Raw genomic sequence first — 16,983 nt, 5'->3', positions numbered from 1 at the left:
TATGTGTGTGTACGTTTAAGTGGGTAGATACATGTAAGTTTGCAAAGTTTCTTTTCATTCTATTTCATATTTTTTAAATGTTTATTTATTTTTGAAAGAACAAGCAGAGGAGGGGCAGAGGATCTGAAGCAGGCTCCACTCTGACAGCGGTGAGCCTGATGTGGGGCTTGAACTCATGAACCGGGAGATCATGACCTGAGCTGAAGTTGGAGCTCAAGTGACTGAGCCACCCAGGGGCTCCAATCTGTTTCCTGTTTTTTAAAATCTATTTTTGAAGCTTTTTTTAAAAATCCATTTTCTAAACTACTAGGCAGCATTATTTAATACAAACAATATGAGTTGGTAGTTAGAATATCTGTGATTTGTACATTCTCTCTTTTTGTTTTTCATTTATTCACCAACAACTTGACTATTATGTACCAAGAAGTGCATTCAGCCCAAACTTTGAATGCTATATATACCACATATTAACTATAAGAATCTGGGAATAAGAGTAAGTATTTTTTGAGTTCTCAGGACTAGTCAGCAAGTCAAAATGAGATAATTACTATTAAAATACAACCCATGAAAAGAGAGAAACAAAACATCCAGAGGAAGATGTGTCAAGTATTTCCCAAATATTTATTGGGTGCCTTCTCTACGCCTTGCGTTGTGCTGGTTTTGTTAGTTGTAGACAAGAAGGTCTGTATAAGGCCGCTTTTGCACACTAAGGAATCTTATTTCATCTCAGACTTTAGCTGGAAATTATGCTTCTTGATTTAAAAAATAAAATAAAAATTCTGTATCGGTTACTGAGAATTCTTTTGCATCCTGATGCAGTAATTATGGTGTATAGTAACAGAGAACATCTATGGAAACTGGACAATAAATAAAGTAAAAAAGATTGATTTATCCAGAGTGGAAATATTGGTTACAAATAGCTAAGAATTTAGCCAATTTCTAAGAAAAAGGGAAACTTAATATCAAAACTGTACTATACAATAGTATAGTACATGTAGGGTATATCCATGTTTAAGTTCAATATGTAATATTCTATATGTAGGTCTCATGCCATAGAATAGACCCAGTATTTCTCAACTATTTATGTTTATAAAAGTCAGAACTCAGAAACCCCTTCAGATGTTATAGTAAAATTATTGAGTCATAGAATTATAGAGTTCTAATCAATCAGTATTTTTTTTGTTAAAGGACCAAAACAAAACAAAGCTCAATCCTGAATTTCAGACAGTTTAATATTTTTAATTTAAGCATGAAGATGTTTATGGGCTATTATAATACATGTAAATATTTGTGAAAAATGTCATTCAAGCAAAGAGAAACCAAAGTGCAAAAGAAGAAGGATTATGGAAAGAAGATACCATTTTAAAATTTTCTAATTTGAGTTTGGAAGACAATATATATGTAGGTATGTTTGTGCATGTATGTATACATATGTGTATGCACATGTGTATAGTCATACATGTGTATAATGCACACACAAAACATACATGCTCATAAATATATACATGCATCTACATACCTGCCTGTATCTAGACATATATAAAAAACTTTATGAGATTATGTGAAAAAAAAAAATAACCCAACACACTATCATCAACATGTGAACTGAAAGCATATTTAATATTTTTGTCTTGTTACAAATGGAAGTTTGGAAATTTCAATATGCTTGATTTGTGTTTATTTATTTAGTCCACATAGCTACAAATCTTGAAGGATCACAAAGGGTTCTATATTTATTTACTTGAGACACTCTCAATGAGTAATTAAGTAGCTAAAAAAATCTCTTGAACTTGGAAGAAAGTCTTTGAGGCATTACAAGTTTTGTTTTGTTTTGTTCGTTGTTTTTTAATTTGGATCTTCTAATGTAAGATCTCACTGCTGGAATTGATTATACCTGTTGGTGGAGTGTCTCATTGGCTTACTACAAACACAGTGTTTCCTTTCACTTCATTCACCTGCCCTTCATTTCTGTTCTAACCTGTAAAAGGTGTCTGGCACTTCATTGCTCTTCGATAAAAATTTTTTGAATAAATGCATGAATAAATGAATGAATGAACAAAACCTACCAACTTATGCACAAGCAGCTGTGACTCTCAGGAAGGAGACTCTGAGGCAGGGTGTAAAAGTAAACTTACAGTTTTGTCTGTGTACACAGGGTCATCTTTGCTCAATCTTGTAGAAGTCATGATATGAAGAGGAGGATGCAGATATATAGAGATGCATAAATATGACTACACATTTAGTAGATAGATATGATAGATAATCTAGCTGGCAATATGTACTTAACTAGCTTCCACATGCCATCCATATGGATCACTAGGATGTATTGCCCATCTGGACTGCAAATTTCACTCCATCTGGCATGACTTCTAGCTGAACGCTTGGCTAGAGAATTCTTTGTTATCCTATAGTGTTATGGTGTAAATTGTAGTGATATCTCTCTTCCTCGTCCTCGTCTTTCTCTCTCTCTTTCTCTCTCTCTCTCTCTCTCATTCCTATTTTTGTCCAGTATGGCATTTTTCCTCCTGAGCATTTATCAGAAACTAACAGCACATGAACAGCCCTTTCAGTGTATTTCTTAATTCCCCAAAGTATTATCACTCTAGCAAATTTTTGAGCTTCTTATTCAATACCTGTAAATGAACAAAAAAAGGTGTATTGAATTGCTTGTCTTGAAGTAGAATATACCGAACAGTTATTTGTTTAAAAAGTTATATTCAAGGGATATAAAAAAAGTGTGAGCTGAATCCTCCTGACAGTGTATGGAATAGTAGACTCCAAAGTATTTTTTTGAACTTTTTATCAAATCAAGTTGATAGCATACATTTCATAAGGCTTTAAGAATAATTATTCTCAGAGGCCAAGAGGTGGATTCAATGACTTCTGGGAATCTTCTCTGTAAGTCTATTAAAAACAGTGTCTGGCTTCAGGACTTTTATTTTACCCATTTTTAAGAAAGTGTAATTTAGTTATCCTTTTACTTTCTCATTTTCGAATTCCTTCTGTAAAACTTCAAGTGGTTGAGACAGCTAGAATTAAACTTTTCTGGAGTTTGTATTCTTAATTTCTTTCTTTTGAGAAGAGATATATCTTGAGAGATTTTTGGGTGGTGGTCCGTGGGTAGCAATTAAAATGGATCTTACCAGTACTTGATGTGGTTGGTAGACATGGCCCAGAAACTAATGAGTCCTGGCCTGAGCACAGTAAGTTTTGTTTCACATAGTAATATTGTGCTATATACTTTTACTTTCGAGTTAATACTTAAAATAGTGTTATTATAAATTGAACGCAATCAAACTAAGAATGAAGTTTTTGACAAGCCAAAAAAATCTTGGAAAGCTATTTGGAAAACTTAAGAAAGATGTCAAAATATACTAACCAAAAGTATGAAAATATGTCTCTACATTTTATATATTTTTTGAGATAAGAATGTTCTTACTTTACTTGATTTCATAGAAATGGGGTGTTGACCAGATTAATAAATCTCTTTATTAATTTCACTTGAGAAAAGTTTATATATGAGAAAACACGTCTAACACAGTTACCTCAGGTGCCCTGAAATGCTTTCAGTCATATTTCCCAAAACATGCCATGTCATCTTATATGTCTTCATGCATTGTTCCTTCTCTTCCTTCAACCTCCTGCCTTTGCCAAGGTCATTTTGATATATCCCTGTATTAGATACTTTTCAGATGAACTCAGTCTCCTTTACATTAAGTCAGTCATTAGCACTTACTAAACTTCATGTCAGTTGTCTTGTTAGTTAATAACCTCTTAGTAATCGATGTCTCTCCCACCAAATTTAAAATTCCTTAATAAAGACAGAGACTGTATCTCTTATAATCATGATGCTAGGGCCAAGAAATAGTACCAGACTTCTATAACCAAAATGGACAAGGCAAGGTTCTGTATCCTTTCAGTTTTCAGATGTGGACACCACTTTCCCTGTTGGCTACCAAGCAGAGAAAGAAAGTTATCTTCAAATAAACATTCAGTACAATTATATACCATCATTATCATAAATAGCCTGCTTAGAAAACAAAAGTTTGGGGAGGAATGTATCTTTTGGCAATTTCTGCAACATTTAGAGTAAAGCACTGTATTTAAAATAATTATATATTTATACTGTTTCTCCTTCCAGCTTACTCAACATTAATTCTTTCTTCCCCTCCCCACACAAAAACTGTGAAAAAGAAAAACCTGTACCTTTCTTGGCTAAAAAGCTTCAGAATTCCTTGCTGAAATAGTTTGTTGGTTGAGGCAAATTCAGCAAATTATGCCAGGGATATGTAATATTATACCATGAATATTTGATTTACTGGCCTTCTAAATAATAAGAAGAAATCTAGTGAATCATATGGTCTGTATTATATCAGAACCAATTTACAGGTAAGCATAAAACACACAGGTTTTATTTGCACCATAATAATCTATTTGGCAAAAAAAAATAAATAAAAATTCCTTTAAAACTTGGGTTCACAAGAAGCTTCACATTTGTTTTCGAGACATTGTTTCCACTGATAGCTCTTTGAGGAGCAGACTTACCTGGCCCTGCCAACCATAAGAGGAAGTATCTCTGAGTGGGAAAAACTAAAATTTTTTACATACACAGCTAATTACCAAAGCTAGTATGCCTGTATACTTATTTTATTTAATTTGATAGTCATTTGAATGAATCCCATGTAGCCTAAAAAATCAGAAGGGAAAAAAGAATTTTTAAAAAATATAAGGTAGCTGCTTAAATAATCATGAAAAAGAAAGCACGATTTTTCTATTTAAATTGCAGTGGTAGAGTTATAGTTAAGATAACTAATAGTTTTAGTAACTAGGTAAATCATGCAGGAGGAAAAAAAGCAGTTTTAAAAAATAATCATTTTTGTGCTCAAAGGAAAAAAAGGATGGGAACACATCAAAGGGAAATAGGAGCCGACCTGAAGGCCTTCCCCGTAGCCAAATCTGGGATGATTTAAGCATCAAAATAAATTATATTGTATAATAACTCTACGTATAAAATAAATATCTCTGAGTTCATACTGGTAGAAGTAAATAGTTGAAAAAATAATTATAGATGAGGCAAATCTTCCCTACAGAAAAATTCCATTTAATACATATAAACAGTACCCTCCCCCAGGATGTAAAGCTTAATTTTACCACTTTCTATCACCTCTTGGAGAATATACTAGACTTAGTGGCCAAGTTCCAAAGAATAGAGTATGGAAAGGAAAACATAGTAACTTTACAGTAGAGAAACCTGGCAAACAACACCTTACCAAGTGATGGTTAATATCACTAGTGATAGGTGGATATCACATACTCCCATGATGTTGTGATGAGGTCACTTCATTAATATATGATGAGAAAGACACTTTACCTCTGTGGTATTCTTCCCTAAAACCCATAGCCCAATGCTAATCATTAGGGAAACATCAAATAAAGTTAATAAAAGCATCAAAGCAGGGTAGCCTGTGGGATACTTGGCCTGTAAATCTTAAGTCTTCCAAAGATTATCAAGATCATGAAAAACAAGGAAAAGCTGAGAAGGTGTCACAGGCCAGAGGAAACTCAGGAGACACGGAAACAAACTGAATGTGAAACCCTGGATTGGAACCAAGAACACAAAAGAGACATTAGTAGAATGACTAGTGAAACCATAGTAAAGTCTGGAGTTTATTTAATAATAATGTACCAATATCAGTTACTCAGTTTTGACAAATGTATCAGAGTAATACAAGATGTTAACAGAGAAATCTGTTGAGGGATATATGGGAACTCTCTGTACTATCTCTGTAACTCTTCCATAAATGTAAAATTATTCTCAAATTAAACATTTGTTTAAAAATTATCTTCTGGGGCGCCTGGGTGGCTCAGTCGGTTGAGCGGCCGACTTCGGCTCAGGTCACGATCTCGCGGTCCGTGGGTTTGAGCCCCGCGTCGGGCTCTGGGCTGATGGCTCAGAGCCTGGAGCCTGCTTCGGATTCTGTGTTTCCCTCTCTCTGACCCTCCCCCGTTCATGCTCTGTCTCTCCCTGTCTCAAAAATAAATAAAACGTTAAAAAAAAGTTTAAAAAAAATAAAAATAAAAAATAAAAATTATCTTCTGGTTTATTTAGCAGTTTGCCGAGCAAACATTTACCTACTTGCAGAATTTACCAGAATGTGGGGGTCCTATCTAAAGAATTGAGAATCATTTTTCTGCTTCCTCCTCATTGGTATAAATTTGAATCATAGTTGGCAAATAAAAGCTACAAATGAATAAAAAGTTAAGTTTTGAGAGCCCATCACCATCATAGTTTGATCGTCTTCAGGTTCAAAGCAGGTGGTTCCTGGTTGTTAATTATATATAACTATGCCGTCTTAGATACATTCACAAAGTCACCACTTTGGGCTCATTCTCATCTCTGTTCTCCTGAAGTCTCCACCTTTGAACCATGTGTAAATGGAGCATTTATTTTTACCTCTAAAAAGTGTAAAGTCATCTGAATATGATCTTTCATACAGACTGAATAGTCTGTGTTAAAAGCCATAAAAAATGAACACGCTTTGCAGCACAGCCTATATGTTTACAGTTAATGTTTTTGGATATCGACTTAAAAATCTTCATGTATCTAAAAGATAATTTTCTTTTTTTCTATATATGAGAGTTAAAGTTTTGGTTTTTTAAAAACAAGTGTATTGTCCTTTTTTAGTTAACTTTGAAACTTAATGATTTTTGAGTTAAAATGGGAGAAGTAGAGTAATGATTATGCTCATATTGTGATGTGCGTTAAGAGTTCAGAAAAGTAGAAATATTTAGTGCATTTTATTTGATAATACTCCTAGTATTATATAGCTTTCCTGAATTGTATGTCTTGAGCTTTAATGTTCTAGCCAACTATAATATGCTTTGATCTCTGAACTTAAAAATATTCTTCCCTTTCAAAGAAAAGGATTTGTACAAAAGTCTAAAATCTCATTGAAAAGGCTGGGAGTAACAAAGAGATCTGGAAACATACAGAAATAAGAGTGATGGAACAATAATTTGTTGCTAAATACGGCTTTAAACAGCATACGAAACATGCTTCAGGTTAGTCAGAAGAGGTCCTCTGTATTACACTGTGCGCGCTTCCCTGAAATGAAACTGTATGTTATTGGTTAACCAGGATATTTAGCATAATCACTCTGCTAGACTGTGGTGGAGGGAGGTGATTATCACTGAGAACAGATGGGCAGGTCCACAGCACTGCCAGATTCTGCACAAGCTCCATTTATTGTTGGTTCTTGCTTTTTCCCTTCTGTGTTTTAATTTTTTAAAAAACATTGTACGTTCTAAAGAACTAGCTGCACAAAAGGTCGGTGGCTGATAACCTTTCAGCTTAGATTTCAAACGTAGGAGAAAGATTCAAAATGCTATCACTGTGTATCTATGAAGGATGGGGCAGATTTCATTTTACCCTCTAGCCTCCCTCAATGCATGCACGGATTTATCTGTACGCTAAGCTCTCTGCTCTGCATCTGTAGCTCCTTGTGGATTATATTGTCTCTGTGATCAGAAATGATTTTCTCGGATATGAACACCGTTTCTGGCTCCCCTAAAGTGCATCCTCCTAATGGGACCCGGTTTTACACTTTTCAAGTAAGTGTGTTTTAAATGGCTTCACTACTTAGGAAGTTAATGTATAGTCAAACTTTTAATAAAAGGAAATATAATCAAAGGAAAACTGCAAAGTGTGCAAGTGTTAAAGAGGATGTAAGAAATGGATAATGTGCATGTCAGTTTAATCTGTTTTTTAAATATGGAAATAGGATGGCATTAGAATTCTCTGTGAATTCAAGCAAAATAATAACGAACACTTAATTTTCTCCGGGATTTTAAAACTTGCTACTGTGTCATCCTTGAGGGTTTATGAGATGAGTCTCCTGATACTGTTATTTATGGCTATAATATGGTGAATATTAGAGTTACTTCTCTTCTATATCACAGAGAGAATAGAAGTAAGAGACATATTATGGAACTTTGAAAACTATGTCCTCTGGGCTTAGAAAAATGTTTTCTATTTCATACACATAGCTCAACAGAATTTGTTAGTTAATTTTGTTACACGTGCAATATACAGGCAATCAATAATATAGGAAGCTTACATATCATGTTTAGTATGTGTTACAATTTGAGATCAAGTAGAAACTCATTAAGATGGAAGCTTTTCTGTGTTATCAAGAAGTCAGAATGATTTATAATATAAATATAAGTGTGAGTAACAAAGCTGTTACCTACTAAATGTATTTCAGTTGCCTGTGAATAAATCAGTCATCAGTCTGGAAAATGGATAAGCCTAAACTACATCAGATTCTTCCTCATTTTTATCCTCAAACTGCGTCTTTTAGTACTAAGGTTTACTTTGTAATTCAGTCATTTCATCATTACATGAAAAAAGAAAATGAACCTCTTCCCTCCATATATTTTACTTTATGGGAATATAAACAGCCTGGCATTTAATTATTTTAGCTCTACAGTTACAGTGTTCTGAAAAAAATATATATAAAGACCTAGAGATTAATATGGGAGAGAGTCAGAATTCTTTTAAAAGAGGGCTCTGAATAAATGCACATCTGATTTGTTAATGTCTTTTGCCTTTGCAAACTATGAGCAGTAAATATAATTACTCCATCTCTCTCCCCGTTTTTATACTTCTATTTTTAATCCTGTTGCCTCTCCTGCTTTACACTGATGTCTACTGATAGTGCAAGTCTGTGCTGTTACAGAATATATTCACTTCCCAGTGGCGATCTGCTTATTGTGGCAGTGACTCAAAATGCAAGTGCCCTGGGGCTGTTCTGCAGAATTATTACTTTTTTTTTTCTTCTCCGTACACTGAGATATAAACACTCTTTACAATATCCTGTAGCTGGCTCTTTGGGGCAGCTTTTGACATTAGGTATTCTACTTCAGTCTTTTAAAGTTTAAGGGTCAGTAAATTCCATATGCTCAGTCATGACATAAGCTTTTTACAATTCCTTCGGTAAAGATCTTGCTGACACCTTTCTTGGCAGATGATTTTCTTTGAAAACACACTGGAATGATTTTTAAACACTCATTTTGTTGTTGTTGATGTTATAACGATTCATGTACAAACTCTAGGAATTTGGACAAAATAGAAATGTTGACAAATAATGAACTCTATTTCACATTTTTAATTCATAAAGTGACATTTGATCCTGACATTTATGGTAACAGGCAATGTGCGCTTAACTTTTTGTTGCTATTCGTTTTTGTTTTTGGCAAAAGAGAAGGAAGAAAAAAAAAGATCATTTTTTAAAGCATAAAGGTAAAGATTGATAAAAGCTGACTCTTTTTATTTTCAAAGGGCAGAATTAAACATGATTAGTTTTCTTTGTTATATGTATCAACCTATTTTAAGGCAATGTATTTTCTTTGGTTGAAATATTGTTATAAGAGATGAGATGCTGGAGAAGTAACAGACCATTTCTGGGGAAAAACATGAAAATGATTAGTTAAATTTTCAAAAGTGGTTCTCATTATGGAATGGCATGCATAAGTGTGTTTCAGAAACGATTCTGCATCAAGGAGTTGAGATTTTAATGCTTACTTTCTTAAAATTATTTTAGCATAAGAGTTAGCATATGCAAAACATTTAAGATAGCTTAGCATGAATAATATTCAGTTTGAGTTCCATCTTCTCATTAAATGTTCAAACTGTTCTGTCATATTTGCTGAAACTGTACATTACCAAATTTTAAGAGTAAGATTTAAAATGTATTTGACCTGAACAGTTCAAAGGTAAAAAGCCAACAAATAAGCTAAAGGATATTAAGACTTTCTTTTTCATTATATTTTAATTTAGTCAAATATATTCATACTTCTACATACACATGCAAATACTGTTTTTGTATAGACTATCTAACACTTAATTTAAATTAATTTCCTTATGTGTGAGATCTCAGTTCTATATTACTGTGAATATACGCGTATCTGTTTTTTTGTTTTTTTGTTTTTAATTCAGAGGTGCTTTGATCCTGGATGATGCCAGAACTCAATTTGCACTATATATTTAGTGAATTGTTTATCCCCCAAAATCAAGTTCTGGAGTGTGGTTGCTTAGAATGCCTTTTGGTTGACAAAAATTAAGATTAAATGCTACCATAAGAAAAAATTGATTATAATGTTTGTGTGTATTAGAACTGCCAATTTATGGAGCTCAAATGTGTATAAGTGGGAAATCTTATTTAAAACAAATTTGAATGGATATATATATGTATATATATGTGTGTGTGTGTATATATATTGTATATATATATATGTGTGTGTGTGTGTGTGTATACACACACACACACACACACACACACACACACACACTATACATAAGAATGCAGTAAATTCTCCCTAATTTTATGTCCATAACAATTATGTCCCAATGTGATTTCACATTTAGCTGTAGTGTTGCAAATAAAACAGTCTGTATGCTTTATTAAATCTCTAGATCGGCTAATCATGACTTAAAGTGTGAATCCTCCCAGAGGTATTGGGGTCCAGCATACTACCCCTCATTTTCTAGAGATAAACTGTCTTCACCTAGTGGTTTTCAGACTGTAACCACGCAGCCCTGAGACTTCATGAAAGTTTGTTAGTAGATGCCATAAACAGTAGGGAAGAAGAATACACTCTGAGGCTCTTAATGTTTCCCTATTCTGTATTTACCAGTTTTACTCATTGGAGCTCTATGCAAGTTTTATGAACAGCAATAATAACAAACAGCATGGTGTTATCAAAAACAGAACAAAATAAAGGTTATGTTATGTACTACTTCCTCACATTAAAGGAATTTATTTCTGATGAGAGCAACTTTGTCTATTTAATCTGCAAGGAAGTTATTTCTGTTTAGAATACCTTTTTTTACCATTTAATCCTAGCATTAATAACATCAACTGCCAGGACTGTGTATAAGAGTGACTGACTCTGTTGCCCCCTGGGACCCACAGAAAAAAAAATATGGCCACACAGTAATCACCATTTTTATGTTTGAAATAAATACTTCATGTATCCTCCATCCTTAAAGGATAAAGTTCATCTCTCCAGCTTGGCATGAAAAGCTCTTCATGGTCTGGTGCACACGCAACATACTGCTAATTTACTTGGCTTTGCTCTCCCAGAATACTGTCTGTATACTTCTGCTGCCCGCCTCTTCCATGAACCTGCCCACTGGGATTTTTTGTTTTGTTTTGTTTTGTTTTTCTTTTTACTTGAAGACTCATCTCAGATGCCACCTCTCCTGTGAAGCTTTTACTCATTCACCTCATTTCTGCAGGCTGTATTAAGTGGCTTCCTTCCCCTTGCTCCTTTGCCTGTGCGTACAATCATTGGAACACTTATCACGCTTTGTCTTAATCCCCAAGAACATTTTATCAGTCTGTGTCCCTAGCACATGGATACTGTCAGTATCTCTGTTTTATAAGCTGGGGGCATATATTAGAAAGGTAAATGATAAAAATATGAAAACTTAAAACAATCAGCAACAAATTCTTTTTTTAATGATATAGGCAGCAGGTGAAGCATTACTGTTAAAATATCTAAAGTGTATGTAAAGGTAAATTTAATAGTAAACTTTTGTGTACTGCTGTTCTTCAAAGTTCTTCAAAGTAGGTAATGGTTACATGAGTAATCAAGGAAAAATGTTAATTTTATTATTTTTAAGATGCATTTTTATGGCAGCTAGACAAAATCTCCTTGAGATTTTCTTCTTTCTATCTCTTTACCATTCCTTATTACTCAGGTTTTTTTTATATTTCATCAAGAGAGATTTAAAATTTCATTAGTATATAGATTTCCCATTCAGCAGATAGGATTAGCACCCAAAATAAACAGAATACTAAAAAGTAAGCTACTAATTTCAATTGCATGAAGAATTTTACTCAAAAGATTTACTGGTTTTTAGTGTGGCACACCATATCTTTGTTATTAAATGAGGTTGAGATAATTCTGGCTTTTTAGCAAAGAGCCAGATTTTTTTTTTTTTTAACATCTATTCTTTTGGTACTACCTAGGAGTCCACTGTTATTTTTCTATTATTTGGAGCACATTGTAACTTCTTATTGTTGATGATTTTGAAATGCATTGAAAGTATCTAGTAGAACACTTGGCACATGCTATGTGTTAAAAAAAAAAAACAACAAAAAACTGGGGCAGCTGGATGGCTCAATCAGTTAACCGTCCGACTTCAGCTCAGGTCTTGATCTCATGATTTGTGAGTTTGAGCCCCGCATCGGGCTCTGTGCTGACAGCTGAGTGCCTGGAGCCTGTTTCGGATTCTGTCTCCCTTTCTTTCTGCCCCTCCCCAACTCACGCTCTGTTTCTCCAAAATAAATAAACATTAAAAATTTTTTAAAATAAATAAATTAATTAATTAAAAAGAAATAAATAAATTAGCCCTATAGAGATAAGAAAGGCCCCATGGCTCCAGGGTTACATAGCAATACAGGCAGAGATCCCCAGCTAAATGAGAGAATTGCGTTTTTTCTCTATCATCCACTTGTATGCAGTCATGATTACGAGTGGCAGAGATACATAAGAGGTGGAACAGATGGACTAGCATATTCAGAGGCACTTACTGGTGTGTGGGAAAGGCAGAGTTTAGTATAACAGGAACATAAACTGGAGATAAGAAATGGTTAAAAGTGAAGTGTGCAAACTCAAAAATTAAACATAAATTTGAATGTCATCCTCAGGGATCTTGGACTTGAGATTTAAGGATTTTCAGTGAGGATTGACAAGCTTGGAGTTGCTGTTTAGTTAGAATTTTGAACTGTGCCTTGGCTTGATGATAGGACTAGAGCAGAGAGAACAATTCAGTAGCTTTCAAAAAAATTCAGATGACTCTTTATGATTTCTCTGTGCTACAGATGAAAACAAACACTAAACTGATACTCAGAAAAACTGATGCACACAAAAGGATTTCAAATAGTTGTTAACAGTGTAGAGTAAATAATGTAGTTTCTGTCTGAAATCAAAGTTATGGGAACCCAAAAGTCCATGCTCTTTCCCTTATAGTCTGCTGCCTGTAGTGTTGATATTTAAATATATTAGCAAAAGTATTCCAAGCTGCATAATTTCCAACCTCAGTGATCTATTTATAAACATATAGAAATCTGCTCTACCACTAAAAACATTGTACTACAGTCTCATTGTGTGTGTGTGTGTGTGTGTGTGTGTGTGTGTGTGTGTTTAACTTAAGGTTTTCATTTAGTTACCCCTCCTCATTTTATCTTTACTGACACGACATTCTCCTATTGGAAAGGCATTTTTATAGTAACCAAACTATATCCTATACTATATCCTATTACTATATCAGTAAACTTATATCCTGAAATTGTACTGAATGACAAAAAGAGAAATTGGGAGGGAAAGCTCTCCTAAATACATGCCTGTATTAATTAAATAATACTCTGGACATCAGTGAGACCAACCAAGGGAATCAATGAGTAGCCCTTGGAGCTTCCTGTAGGAAATCATAATTCTTTAACCTGCAGAGGTTTCTGCTTATTGAAAATCTCGTGGACTATATGTTCTGTGAGCACCGTGTCCTTCTTTTCACTGTTAAATCACTAACACCAAGCAGAGTGCTCGGCACACAGCCATGATTAGCAAATAATGTTGAATTGATTAGCAAGTTGAAAGGAAGAATGTCTTGTCCTGCATCATGTAGGCATTACTGATAGCCTGATATAGAATGACCTTCCCCTAGGAACACATAAATGGTTCTAAGATTCCCAGTCTGATGTCCACAAATATATTTCACTTATACCTAGCTAAAATAGCTTCATTTTTCAGGTAGTGTCTGGAGGGGAGGGTAATTGGAAGTAGGGAAATGATTGAAGATGCTTCTGAGATAATCATTTCATGCACCAAGCACAGTGCCAGGTGGTTAGTAAGGGCTCCATAACCAGCAGCAACAGTATCAGAAGCAGCAGAGATGGGGTCTGTGGACCACACTGGAGGTGGCAAGGATGAGCCAAAAGAAATTAAGCATGAGGGAAAAGCTATTAAGAGATACATTCTAAAGAATTTAACTTACTGAATATAGGACACAAAAGAGGACAAGGCAAGATTACCCCCAAAGTTTCTAATGAGGGAAAGAAGGATATGGAGGAGGAACAGCTTTGAAAAACAATATATTTAGTTCAGTTTTGGACAGATTGAGTAGGCCAGTTGGAAACACAATTGTGCCTCTCAGGAGAGAGGTCTGAGTAGTAGATGTAAATGTGGGAGGCATCTGCTTACAGAGTAGAGAACACTATGGAAATGGACGAAATGACTTTGGCAATGAATGAGGTGAAGGGGGCAGATGGGACATGAAATCCTTGGACATATCGACCTACTCAGAAGTATCATTATGGGTATATGTACTTGGTTTATTTCATAAACATATTTGGAAGCCCTTTCTTTATCACTCCTCCTTGAATATCACCCCTGAACCTAATTAAAAAAAAAAAAAAGTAAGAAAAAGAAAGAGAAATGAAAGCAAATTAGCCCTATAGAGATAAGAAAGACCCCGTGGCTCCAGGGTTGCATAGCAATTCAGGCAGAGGTCTCCAGCTAAATGAGAGACTCTTGAGGTTTTTCTCTGTCAAGTTAGATGTTCCTGCCTCTTTATGTGTGTGTTTGCTTTATTTTGTGAATGCGTTTTGGAAGCTAAAATTCTCTTTCAACCCCCTACTTGAATGTCATTCCTGAACCTTAATTCTTACACTTGCGTAAAGTAATTGACGTATATCTGTTATACCGCTTATGATACTGTGTGTAGTTTTTCACTTAGCTCTCTCTAAGACTAGTCTGTGAACTCCTGGAGAGAATAAAATGTATTTTACTTAGCTACTTACAGTTGTTCATTGACACTTAGCCTAATGTCTGTTAAACAGAGGTTGTCTGTATTTTTTGAATGAATGAAATAATTCATGTTTAAGTTGGAGACCGCCTAAAATTAATTCTTCTCTATTAATTCATGAAATCATTAAACACACCTTGTTGAGTATCTCCATTATGCCATACTTTTACAATGGTGAGCAAAACACCTGGTTTCTGCACTTAAAAATCTTAGAGTTTCCTCAAGGAAAGTTATCCAAAAAGTCACGGTAGAACATTATTTGGTTCTCTGGAGTAGACAACCAAAATGCTTTGACTTTAAAGGTACATATAAAGATAGTTTTATCATAACTTGGAAATTTAAATTAAATAATTCTGTGTCCAAATCCACTTTTAATTCTAGTTCATGGTTAACTTTTCTACTGTTACCATATTGGTAACAATAAAATTCCATAATAGTTAAGATTATGTCCTTTGGAATTAAACACAGGATTGAAAACCAAGTTCCGCCATTTATGGGAGTGTGGCTATGAGCAAGAAGAATCATTTCTGTATTTTTGCTTCCCTTAACTATTTATTGTAAAAGAGTAAGTCATGAGGTCATCATTAATGCTAAGTAAATTATTTATGAAATTGTGTAAAGTATTTCCTTCTAATAAACATGGCCCTCAATCAAGATTAGCTATTGTTGTTTTTAATGATTAATGAACTTTCCAACTAAAAGCATAATTTATTTTACAAGTTATATTTTTCCTTTTGGTTTATTTTAAATTTTGAAAAAACTAATGCTAAGAGAGCAGATTTTACCACTTTACTTCATGTACAGGAGCTTATTAAAATATATTTAATTAACTTTTCAAGATCTTAATTTTATATAAAATAGTTTTGTGCCTATAGAATGTATACTTTTGGAGCATTGATACTACATATCCTTTTGAAAATGTACTTGGAGTCCTTTTTACAAATGCATTCTTTATTATCACTTATTATCATCTAAAGTTTTGCACACATGCAAATGCAAATTTAAAATCACCGGTTTGTGAAATTGGCTAATGTAGTATAAAATTCAAAATATCTAAAAATTCTTAGAGAGTATCTCACTTTGTATGTTGGGTGCTCCATACACTATGTAAAGATCTAAAGTAGTTTATGCTACTGGGAGCCAGCAAAATTAAATCTTATTATTGGCAGCAGAAGCATCTGAGAATTGCTGAGCATCTCACAAATAATGAGGCATTTTAACAGTACTAAAAGGTGTGTAATGTGTTTAAAGAATTTCACAAAATGATGTGTTCAATCACAAAGCAGAGCTGGCAAAGTTAAATGGAAAGCTGAACGATGTCATTAAGAAGAAATTATTGTAACCTAGTTCCTGTTGCTTAAATATTCACAATTTCAATTATGTTGGTGGAAAAAAAAATACAGAAGATTCATAGAAAACAGCATTACACTTAGTTTTTCTCTACCAGGTACATTCAGTGCAAAAGTGACAGCTCTGAACTACAGTGTCATTTTACACTGTTACATAGTATACTGTTTCCTTTTATTTGTTTTTCTTATTTAGCATAGCATTAATCTGTTTTCTAAAATGATCCATCTTTGAAGTTATGATAGGCCTATAGAAAGCCACGTGTGTATTTTGATTCATGTTAAAAGAGGAAACCTTGTTTGAAATCCTAAAATATATATTATTATAAAATATTATATATTATATTTGAAGAATTATACATTATCATTGTTAAGCTACATTGTTTGTTTAATAGCATTTTGTTTAGACATTAAAATAGTTAATGCATAAAGAACCAAATCATTCGGGGCGCCTGGGTGGCTCAGTTGGTTGAGTGTCCAATTTTGGCTCAGGGCATGATCTCACGGTTTGTGAGTTAGAGCCCCGCGTCAGGCGCTGTGCTGACAGCTCGGAGCCTCGGAGCCTGGAGCCTACTTCGGATTCTGTGTCTCCCTCTCTCTCTGCCCCTCCCCTGCTTGTGCTCTGTCTCTTTCTGTTTCTCAAAAATGAATAAATGTAAAATAAAATTTAAAAAAAAGAACCAAATCATTCAACACACCTTGTTGAGTATCCCCATTATGCCAGACTTTTACAATGGTGAGCAAAACACCTGGTTTCTGCACTTA

General features: G+C 34.1%; 1 protein-coding gene and 1 pseudogene across 1 annotated transcript in view; both read left to right on the top strand.

The window, feature by feature from the left end:
* PPFIA2 (PTPRF interacting protein alpha 2) overlaps positions 1–16,983 on the top strand; it is a 481,896-nt gene that overhangs the window by 147,168 nt on the left and 317,745 nt on the right. The window lies entirely within an intron of this gene.
* LOC122223964 overlaps positions 1–16,983 on the top strand; it is a 31,164-nt pseudogene that overhangs the window by 2,060 nt on the left and 12,121 nt on the right.

This window comes from Panthera leo, chromosome B4 (genome assembly GCF_018350215.1).
Source record: "Panthera leo isolate Ple1 chromosome B4, P.leo_Ple1_pat1.1, whole genome shotgun sequence".
NCBI lineage: Eukaryota > Metazoa > Chordata > Mammalia > Carnivora > Felidae > Panthera > Panthera leo.
Note: the sequence above shows the minus strand (reverse complement) of the source record. Positions and strands in the feature narration are given on the sequence as shown.